The sequence below is a fragment of the Hippopotamus amphibius genome, chromosome 13 (assembly GCF_030028045.1).
Source record: "Hippopotamus amphibius kiboko isolate mHipAmp2 chromosome 13, mHipAmp2.hap2, whole genome shotgun sequence".
NCBI classification, from domain to species: Eukaryota; Metazoa; Chordata; class Mammalia; order Artiodactyla; family Hippopotamidae; genus Hippopotamus; species Hippopotamus amphibius.
Genome location: NC_080198.1, coordinates 95,506,552 through 95,518,590, shown reverse-complemented (window position 1 = coordinate 95,518,590; position 12,039 = coordinate 95,506,552). Strand labels below are relative to the sequence as shown.

Genomic DNA, 12,039 nt, shown 5'->3' with positions numbered 1-12,039 from the left:
AATAAATGAGGTTCTGGTGGAGTCAGGTGCTAAATAATTGAAGAGAAAATCCACAAGATTCATGACATATAAGTAGGTCAAAGGAGTATGATTTGGTAATTAAGGGATTATTAGAGGCCCTTGGGAAAGATTATGAAAACCAGGAATATTTTTGTAACAGTGCCCCTTCTTTATGATCATATGAAAAATTTAGTTTGAAGAGAAGATTCTCATATTTTTATTATTTTATTAGTAATTTTTAATATTGTGAGATATATGTATAGACAAGCATGTAAAATATGTGTATAGTTTAAAGAATAGCTATTCCTAGGTCAGGAAATAGAGCATCGCCAAGCACCCCAGAGGCCAACCAGGTGCCTTTATCAACCCTGTCTCTGCCTTCAGAGTTAACTACTATTCTTTGTCTTAACCTTTTTCTTGCTGTTCTTTTTAGTTTTATCATCTGTGTATGCTTCACTAAGCAATAGTTAATTTTGTCATTTTAAACTTTCTTATGAATGCTGTTATTTGTGTGTATTCCTTAATGTCTTCTTTTGCTTAAGACATTTGTGATATTCATTCTTATTGTGGTGTGAGACTCCAGCCCATTAATTTTTCAGTCCCGTATAGTATTCTTGTAAAATGAAGGAATATATATTATTTTAGACACCTTTGATATTTTGTATTTCTTTTAAGAGCCTAAAAATATTTTTCTTATTCAACAAATACTTTGCAAGTGGCTATTGTGCTATGTGTTTTTTGATTTGTTTTTGTTTTTAGCTGCATATAACAAAGGAACCAAGTAAGTGCAGCTTAAGTAATAATGAGCTTATTTTCTCAGTGTATTTGATTTCACAAAATCTTGATTTCAATATCTGTACAGCAGCATGAAAAGGAAAATCCTAACCTGAGGGAAACAAACGTTGAAACAAAAATAGCAAATGTCCTTCTTATAAAAAACACTTAAATGCATTAATAAGATAAACACTAAAAAGAGTAGAAAATGAGAAAAGGAAGGAAGAGGCATTTCACAAAGAAATATAAAAAGTAGTGTGTAGGAAAAATGTTAAATTGCATTGAGGTTTTTAGATTTATAATAAATATTAGTTTCTTTGATGACCTCGTTTTTCTTTATGTGTTTGTGGAACCCAGTGATTTTTCAGGCAGTTATATTTTTTAAGAAGTTTGGTTTAAGAATCTACAAAGTTGAAGTAAAGTTCTGGTAATTTTTTATTTTCTTGCATTAGCGATTCTTCTAATACAGTATGATTTACTATGTCATCATAGAAAGACAGCATTAGAGAGTGTACATGGCAGGGTAAAATTAAACATATGCTCACAATCAAATTAATGTATTTCATCTGTCTTCAACTAATAACAATCTGTCATGTTATCTATCTGAGTAGGGGCATAAACAGTTTATTTTGTGTTTGGAGTAACTTCCTGGAGGTAGTTAATGTGACAAGTAGTTTGTTTGAATTGAGTATAACCAGATCAACACTCTAGATGTTTCCTTGATAACCTAAAAATTACTGTGAAAATCCGTACAAGTGTTATATTTGTATTTTGCTTCTTTAATTTAGGCAGCGACGTATTTTACAGTATTTTCACGTGGACTAAGAAGCATAAATAGTTTATACTTTTAATGCTTTCTTTCCATTGACAGGGAATAGACATTAATAAATTAGCATCATACAATACTTTGCCTTTTTTAAAAAATATGAAGTAATACATTCCAGTTTGAATGAAAAAGTCATATTCATTATAGAATATGTTCTTATAGCATGTTGAAAAGTCAATAGTCAGGAAAATAGGAATATTGTAAACTTTTAGGGCCCATATAAAAATAATATAGAAACTATCATAATGTTTTTCAGAATTTAAAAATTTTACTTAACTTAAAATTTTATATTATTTAGTTTGATCAGTAGCTCTGCATTTGACATATAGTTTTTAAGCTATTTATTACATTGGGTACTGTATCTTGGAAGAGTGTTCTGTTCATTATATCAGTCATCCTGTAAGTAGATGCCATGGAGATCCTGAATATGGATGTCTGGATGCCAGTAAACAAATAGGACTTGTAAACAAATAGGACTTGAAAAGAGAAGTTGTCATATACTTGGCTTATTAGCATTAGTGCGTGTATTTTAGAAGTCAAAATATATACATAATTTTAAGCACATGTAAATCAAATTTAGTAAATTATTAAGGGTATTTTACTTGTCATGTGTGGGCTAATCATGATGGATCATTTTTAAACATTATGTAATTTCACAATTTGTATGTACAGCTGCAAGTACTTTGTAAAGGACTTTATATAATCAAGTGCTAAAGCAGAGTATCTTATTTTATAATACTGATGGGCTCAGTTTTATGATTTACTGTTATTAATAAATACTTTTAAAGTACTAATAAGCAATAACCAGGTATATAATAGTTCACTTTCTTATAATAATGAGCATTTAAAGTTTGTATGTCTTTATTCTTTTAATTAAAACTCTAAATAAAAGACTAAAGTGATCATCCCCAGAGCTGATGCTCCTTCTTCTTTGTGAGACACTAACTGGATTTGGAACCAGATGGCTTGGTTCTAATTCTGGTGCTACAGATGACTAGCAGTGGGACTTTGGTTAAGTCACTCTGAGCCTCAGGTTTTTCATGTGTGAAATTAGATTAATGCTTTACTTATTTGTCAAGATTGTTATGAGGCCCCAAAGTGTTTTGTAAATTTTGAAACAGACTTTAGGTCGCTTCAGAAGTCTCCTAAAGTGGTTTCTTTGCATCTGTTTTGCCCTTCTGGATCTTTTCTCCTCATAGTAACCAGAGTAAGTTTTTCAAAATGCACAGATCACATTGTGCCATTACTTACAACCCTCCAATGGCTCTGCATTGCTGTATTTGAGTGATATCCTCATGTTACACTACATGTCCCCACTCTTGCTCATTCTGCTTCTTTGTTTTCCTCAATTGCACTCAGTCCTTTTCGTCTTCTAGATTGTGTCCTAGTTGTTCCACTGACAAACATTTTTCTTTTCCAAATTCCTTCTTAACTTGGTTGGCTTATTCACATCTTTCAGATCTCAGATCAAAGAGATCTTTCATAGCTACTATATAAAATTGTCATAATTGCTCTCTTGCTTCCTGTCACTCTGTTACTCTCTATCTGCTCACCCCCCCTGCAATTTCTGATTATAATTGTTGCATTGACTTGTTTATTTATGTGTTTACTTGTTTATCAGTCTTTCTCCTCATAAATATGAGTAAGGATAGTACCTGTTTTGTTCTTTAATTTATTGCTTAAGCTTAGCACAGTACTTGACACATAATAGCTGTTTATATTTATTTAATGAATGAATTTTAAGGTGTTATTTTACTTAAAGAAGTACATGAACTATGTTTTTTTGGGGGGGGCCTGTAATTTTTGCAACTACACAGTTAATCCGAATCATCTTTAGGTTGATTAATATGCAATGAAATGACTGCAGTGACTTTTGGGAGAAAGAATAATGTGCTGCATGTGTATAAAACTTCCCATCTTCTGTTTTTAAGGTTATGATATAGATAATGGCAACTATTTATACAGGATGCCTGAACAGAAAAAAAAAGTCATATTTCTGAAATCTATAGGAGTACAGCATTATTTATTGGTAATCTTCTTTTGGATAGTCTCTCAATTTAGCAACAAAAATTGTCACTGTGTAGTTAATGGAAGTGCTTTGAGTCCAGCAGGGGAAAGTTGAAGGTTTTCCAATATATATCACCCTCAGGATTTCCTTCTTGTGCTTATATTTTTGCTCAGGTTGACTGGAATATGTGAGGTAAGATGGTGAAAAGTGTATTGGTGTATATGTTACCTACATGCATGTGAACTTCTTATCATCCTATACAAGACCCTCACGCTCCAGCTTTGCTGATTTCACCATCTCTTGGAAGCCAGGTTCTTTCAGATGCTTTTGCACACATTTCTTTGGCAAAGAATGTGTGTCCACTCTATCTCCAAGGTTGTCTTCCTAATTTTTCCTCATCCTTCAGGAGTTAGCTGAAGCATTGTCTTCTCTGTGAGATCTTTCTTGTCTCTCCATGCAGTTTTAGAAATTTCCTTTCTCTATTATTCATTTTGTACCTTGTCTTATACAGACCACTGTTGTTCTCTTGGTCTTAGAATTTCATTGTATAAAATCCTTCTACATGTGCTCTTCTCAGGCTTCCTGGTGGTTAGCACTTAGAAGGCCCTGGGTAAATAGTTCATGAATGAACAAATGGATAGACAAATGACAATAACACTAATACTTATTGAGTATGTGCCACTCACATACTGTGTACCTTACTATGTACCAGTCATTGTTCTGTGTGCTTTATGTATATTTAGTTATTTTATTTATTACAATAATCTTATGTGGTAGGTACTATTATTGTCCCCATTTTATAGATGAGAAAACTGAGACAGAGAGATTGATTGCTCAAGGTTCCACAAACGTAACAGAACAAGTCATCCAGTCCAGGCAGTTTCGCTCTGGAGACTGCTTTCTTTACTACCACGTCCTACTTCCTTTCCAAATAAATCGGTGAATTATTGAAGAACCACTGCTTCTTCTACATTTGCCTTAATGCAAACAGTTGATAAATTCAGAAAAGTTATTTCTTGTATGAGGCTAGTGTTTGTATATAATCTACCACTCTAGATAGTAAAATAGGAACAAAGATCATCTATTGGGATATGAAAAAATTGCTGTAATGACACTTTCTTTATGATGATATTTTGCATAATGTCATTTTAATCAGAATTGTGTATTGTTTCTTAAACACCATGTGCTTTCTGTTACTCATCAAAATCTGTTTCTGTATTCTAAAATACAGGCCACTTTATCCTGAAAGTTATCAAAGTAAGTAAATTTTGAACCATCCCATTAATTTAGGGAGTTAGTGTTCCATTGGCATCAGTAGCACCAAATGAAGGGTGGAAGTGACAGCTTCAGATTCAGAATTCTAATTTGTTGCTTCTAAATCAAAGCTTTGTACCTCAATAAAACCAAAACAGTGTTTTGAGAATAAATCTTTCTAAAATATTTGTGGATGAAATGATATGTGTTTGATTTGCTTTAAAATAATCTAAAAGTGGGGATAGGGACAAAACAAGACTGGTCATGACTTGATAATTGTTCAGGCATTTTATATCTCCCAGCAAAATGTATTAACAAAACAAAATATGTTCATGCTATTTTCCATGTATTACTTGAGCCATTTAATGGCAGAAGAAAGAACATTTCTCCAGTGGTTTGTGTTTTGTTTGCTTTTCTCTCCCTAGTAAGTAAAAATGCAAATGCCTCAATTTATAATTAAGTTTAATGAAATTTTCTAACTATTTAATTGAGTATGACATAACCAACATCTCAGAGACAATTGTAATGCTTAGATTTTATAATCCTGCTAGTTACAGCTTCACATTATCATTAGTTAATAACTCAGGACCCAATATAGGGACTTCCCTGGTGGCGCAGTGGTTAGGAATCCGCCTGCCAATTCAGGGGACATGGGTTTGATCCCTGGTCCGATGAGATCCCACATGCTGCAGAGCAACTCAGCCCGTGTGCCACAACTACTGAGCCTGCACTCTAGAGCCTGTGAACCACAACTACTGAGCCCCGAGTGCCACAACTACTGAAGCCCGCGCACCTAGAGCCCGTGCTCCACAACAAGAGAAGCTACCACAATGAGAAGCCTGCACACTGCAGCAAAGAGTAGCCCCTGCTCGCTGCAACTAGAGAAAGCCCTCGCAGCAACAAAGACCCATTGCAGCCAATAAAAAAATAAATTAAATAAATTAATTAAATAAAATGTAAAAAAGTGTTTAAAAAAATTAAAAAAAAAAGACCCAGTGTATACTCAGGGAGAGGTTTATTGTTAACAAGAGCGATGAAAATCTGTATTATATTAGTTAAGGCAATCTATATTAGTTAAGGTAACGCTAGATGCTATTAACAGTTCCTAAAGTTTCAATATCTTAGCACAATAGAAATTGATTTCTTATTTATGTAAAGACCAAAACCAGGTACTGCTTATCAGTGGTTCATCTCCCTTTCAGGAACCCAAACTCCTTCCATTTTTTGGAACTGCCACTTTCAACAGATGGCTTCATGGGTTACCATGAAAAAGAATAAGGATTATGACACATGGAAGGTATTTACGGGTCATGCCTAGTAGTGTTGCATATCATTTATTCATTACCTTGGTCAGAAGTTAATCTTATGGCCACACCTAACTGCAAGCCAACCTGGAAAATACAGTATAGGTTATGAACATCTATCCAACCTGCTCATCTTATCATTATGTATCTATTCTGCTCTTCTTTTTGTCAAAAACAGTGAAGGATCTTAGATTTTACCCTACTTGCAAGCTAACAAGTTAGCCTGCTGTTGCCATGGATACTGGCATAAGGCATAAGGCTCCTAGATCAGAGATAAAGGAATTCATTACTCCTAGCATAGCAAGCAGATGAGCTCCATGTTTCCACTAGGACAGTGTGAGGGGACCCACATAGATGATCTGTATGTAGTGGTTTGTATCACAGCTGAGGAATCCTGAACTTAGGAAACCTAACTCTTTTATAATGAGCTCCAAGTAAATCTCTGAGCTTTGCTCTGGAGGGAGATATTATCTTTACTATGCCAGATGACAAATTTTATCCCAGAGGGAGACACTCTCTCTTTGCAGGATGCTATACAAACATCCTTGAAAGAATAGTCCAAAACAAAAGCTGTCATTCAAAAATTTTATTTTTCTCAACTTTAATTTTTAAAAATTTATTAAAAAATTTGAATGTATTTTCTTGCCATTTATTAACGCACAAATATACATATATAGTTTGTTTACAAACTAGGAGTTTTGTTATATGCAATTTTGTATTCTTTAATTTAACATCCTGTACTATTGTGTATTTCACTTGATAGTCTTTTCCCGAGCTTTATTGAGATATAACTGACGTATAACATGATGTAAGTTTAAGGTATATAGCGCGTTGATTTGATACACGTATATTGCATAATGATTACTACCATCTCACCTCATATAATTAACATTTTTGTTGTGAGAACATTTAAGATTTACTCTCTTAGCAACTTTCAAGTATATAATACAGTATTGTTAAGTATAATCACTGTGTACATTAGAATCCTAGACCTTATTCATTCTGTAATTGGAAGTTTGTACCCTTTGACTAACATCTCCTCATTTCCCCTAACCCTCAGCCTCTGATAACCACCATTCTATTTCCTGTTTCTACGAGTTTGGCTTTTTTAGATTCCACATGTAAGTACTTGTCTTTCTCCATCTGACTTAACATAATGCCCTTAAGTTTCATGCATGTTGTCACAAATGGAAGGATTTCTTTCTCTCTCATGGCTGAATAATATTCCATTGTTATATACATGTATGTATCACATCTTTTTTATTCGTTCATCTGTCGCTGGACACTTAGGTTGTTTCCATGTCTTGGCTATTGTGAATAATGATGCAGTAAACGTGGGAGTGCAGATTTCTCATTGAGATTCTATTTTTATTTCCTTTGGTTACATACTCAGAGGTTAGAGTGCTAGATCATGTGGTAGTTCAGTTTTTAATTTTTTGAGGAACCTTCATACTGATTTCCATAGTGGCTATACCAATTTACATTCTTACCTGCAGTGCAAAAGAGTTCCCTTTTCTCCACATCCTTACTGGCATTTGGTATCTCTTGTCTTTTTCATGATAGTAATTCTAACAGATGTGAGGTGATAGTTCATTGTGGTTTTTATTTTCATTTCCTTGATTAGTGATGTTGAGCATCTTTTCATATATCTGTAGGCCATTTGTATGTCTTTTTAAAAATGTCTATTCAGTTCCTCTGCCCATTTTTAAATCTGATTGTTTGTTTCATATAACTTTTGGGTTGTATGAATTCTTTATATATTTTGGGTATTAATCCCTTATCAGATATGTGATTTGCAAATATTTTCTCGCATTCCATAGGTTGCTTTTTCATTCTGTTGATGGTTTCCTTTGCTGAAAGCTTTTTAATTTGGTGTGGTCCCACTGTTTATTTTTGATTTATTTGCCTTTGCTTTTGGTATCAAATCCAAAAAAATCATCACCAAGACCTCACTTACAAGTCATGATTTGTTTGTTTGTTTTTGGGCCAGACGGTGCGGCTTCTAGAATCTTAGTTCTCCAACCAGGGATTGAACCCTGGCCACGGCAGTGAAAGTGCCAAGTCCTAACCACTGGACCACCAGGGAATTCTCTTTAAGTTCATGATTTTTAATGGCCAGAGAGTATTGTATTGTGTGGTTGTATCATAATTTAACTGTATTTCTATTCTGGGACATTTACATTGCTTCCAGTATTTTTTATATACAAATGACTATGGTGAAGATCTTAATTTATGATTTCTATTATACATCCCTAATGTGTTGCTCAAGATAGACTCTTCCAAATTGTGCTACTTGGTCATGGAATAGAAGTGTTTGTAAGGCCCAATACACATTTTTAAATTGCTTTTCAGAAAGCCAGTACTACCAACTCTCATCAGCACTGAGTGTTCTCTCTCTCTCTCTCCCGTTTTTCATTTCGAAAGGTAAATGCAGTACTTCTTTTTTTTTTTTCAGTTGCATTTCTTTACATACTGAGATTGAATACTGTTTCCACAGATTTATGTGAAACATTATAAAAGGCCTTTTAAGGTGGGCTAACATTCTGTAAAATATAATTATTAGTTAAATTTCTGAGAAAATGTTACTTCTTACTGGATTGTTAATATTCCATGAAGCCCTGAAATGGGCTTTTGTTAGTATCTCTTTCTTGCTGTAAACCTAAATTATAAAATGTGAAATACTGTAATTTGTATTTTTAAAATTTATTAAACTAAAAATGTACATATCACTCTTTCAAACAGCTTTCTAAGTTATCAGAATTATTCTTGTCAGCCAAAGTTAATTGGATTCTCGTAAGACTTCTATTTCATGTACCATGTGATTTGAAGAACATGGTAGATAGACTTAGTATCTTGATAAGTTATTTTCTTTCTTCCCATATTAATTTCCAGGTCTGCTTGAGTGAGCTAGTGATTTTTTTTTTTTGCACAGTTGGTTTTGACTGTGAAAAATTTGAATTTTCTTATCTGTCTAATGCAGTCTTAGAGTTTTTTCATCTTCATGGTTTTTTATCCCCGTTTATGTCAGCTACACTAGAAAGCCTTTGACATTGATATTGTTGATTTTTACGCCCTGCATTCTTATCCTATACATCTGTCCTTCACTTTTCAGACCCCAGTTTCTGTTCTCTCTTAACTTCTGAGATCAATTCCATTGGGCCTTCAGGAACTTACAGATAAGATAACCAATAAAATTCCTATACACATTCTCAACATCTTCCTTGAACAAAAGTTTTTAAACTACTTCTGTCACTTAGCTCTCCCATAAGGACAGTGCTACCGTCTCCTGAAGCTCTTTCAAATGGTGACGTCTCCTCCTATATATCTACCTTATCACTAGTCCTGGCGGTGGGGTAGTGACCTTCTTGTTGCATATTGCACTTTTCAGATGATTCTCCATCTTCATAAAAATCCTTCGATTTGAGTGTCAAGCCATATGATTATACCTCCTGCCACGTATATTTGTTGGACTTATCAGCCAACCCCTGAATCACTGCCTTAAATTTTTTGAAGATTTTGGCTTTTTGGTCACAGTCACTCCATTACTATTGCTATCATGATTCTGGGTAATTTTAGTGTACATACAGATTATCCTTCTAATACTTTGGTCTCTCAGTTCCTTGAATTCTTCATCTGCTGTAGTCTTACACTAACATAGTTATTCTGTGGCTTCTCTGCTTTACATTTGACTGCAGTTTATTCTCAGCAGAGCATCCCAAACCTTTTAAAATGTAAGTCAGATTACATCTTTTTTTCCCTTACAACCCCCCAGTAGCCTTCCATCTCTCTTACAGTGACCTGTATGGTTCCTGGCTTTTTAAACTTCATTTCCTGCTGTTTCCGTCTCTTGCTAACTCCTTTCAGCCACTCTGGCCTCCTGGCTTTTCTTTGAATCTGTTAAGTGTAATCTTCTTTAGGGCCTTTTCATTGCAGTTCCCTCTGCTTGGAAGGCTTTCCCCCAGATTTCCTTGTTTCTTAGCTTTCTTAAGGTCTTTGACCTACCTGTTTGAAATAGTAATTCCTCTCATGTACCCTTTATTTTTTTCTTAAGATATATTAGCATTTGCCATACTCTGTAATTTACTGGTTGGTCTCTTTCTCTTCCCTAAAATGTAAGCTCACTGTTAATATCTGTAGCACCTAGGACAGTGCCTGGCCATGGTAGGCACTTGAATATTTGTTGAATGAATGAATGAATGATCAATAAAGTGGTTATTCATTGAAATTGTTAAGCATACTTTAAGCAAGGTGTATTATGGTTGAGCTAAAAGAAGTTGCATATTACAATGATAATGCTTTTGTCCTTCAGTTCCTTAGACATTGGAAGTATATTCACCAAAATGTTAACAGTAGCTGTCTCTAGTTAGTGACATTTTTTATATTGTTTTCATAATTGTTTTTCTCAATATTTGGGAAATGCTATTAGGAGATTTTAATTCCATTTTCAAAAATAAAATGCAAGAACTAGCAAAATGATGTGGTTCACTGAAGGACATAAGGGAAATTAAATGATAGCAGCAAGATTGTTTTCACATGTATGTTAGATGAATACTGGATAATAATTTTAAGGATGCTTTTAAAAATAGGAGAAACAAAAGAATTTACCAGTATCTCACTGTAATTTCATCTTCAGAATTTACATTTCTGGATTATTTAGAAGGAAGTACTCTGGTAACTAAGTCCTCTTAAATGTTGCTCATTAAATTCTAATACAATAGAGGAAAATGTTATACTCAGGTTCTGGGAGGGCCTTTTCGATATCTGTTGTCTCATTCTCAGATTCTTGGTTATTCAAAATAACTTTTATGATTCTTAATAGTCTTTTATGTTCATAATACTGGTGGTGATCTTTTTAGGACCTGGATTGTATCTTTCTCATCTTTGGGTTCTCAGCTGCCTGCCACAGTGCTTGGTATATAATAGCTACTCAATAAATGTTTATTGAATAATTTTTTATCAATTGATTAGTGATAGTATTGGTCTCTTACGGTTATCTTTGTTAGGACAAAAACTTTTGCTTGGCTAGTAAATCCCCCATTGCTTATTAAAGTAGTTTATATAAGTAGTTGAGGAGTCCTGGGGTGGGGCTGGGGGAGAGGGAAAGAAGAAAAAAGAAAGAAAAGACACAGTTATAGACTGTTCCATTAGAAAAGACAAATGCACATACATATTGAATGACAGACTTTTTTTTTGATTGGACAGTGATTTCATTGGGGAGTTTTCCTAGTGACATGATTTGTTCTTACTCTTGTTGAATTAGGAAAATATTTTAACTTCAATATTATGATAAACTAGATGGATAAATGTCAGTGCTAATAGCTTAGTATTTTAGTCTTCTACAAATTGATGCCTGTGGGATCTGGACATTTTTTGGCCTCTTCTTGTAAATAAAGTCTCAGTGATGTTTAAGGAACAGCTACTTGTGGCCAGAAAAGAAAAAAGCTGCATATTATCCAAGCTGAGCAATATAAATGGGGCTCAGGAATCCCCCAGTAGATCAAAAATCTCCTAGAGAAAGATCTCTTGAGCTTACAAACTAAAGACCTTCAATATAATTTTAAATAAAGCCTTTTACATAGTATGAGCGCATTTTTTAGTTGATAATCAATTGCCACTATTATGTAGGCTTACTAGATTTGCAAATTTACAAGTTTTTACAAGTCAGTTGGGTCCCTTCCTCAGGAAATCAGTTTAAGTTTTTTTTTCCTATATTGACTCAAAGAGCCTAGTTGTCCTTAAATCCTGTGAATATATTTGCCTTATAATTTGACGGTATTGAGTGAACACCCTTATAGGCTCTGTAGTGTTGTAAAAAGAGAAACTGTTCAATAAAAGATCACATTTGAAAAAATTAGACTGTGCTGGATAAAAGC

At 33.9% G+C, this 12,039-nt stretch overlaps 1 protein-coding gene across 4 annotated transcripts in view; it reads left to right on the top strand.

Moving 5' to 3' along the window:
* Positions 1–12,039, top strand: part of RAB28 (RAB28, member RAS oncogene family) — a 224,468-nt gene that overhangs the window by 57,519 nt on the left and 154,910 nt on the right. The window lies entirely within an intron of this gene.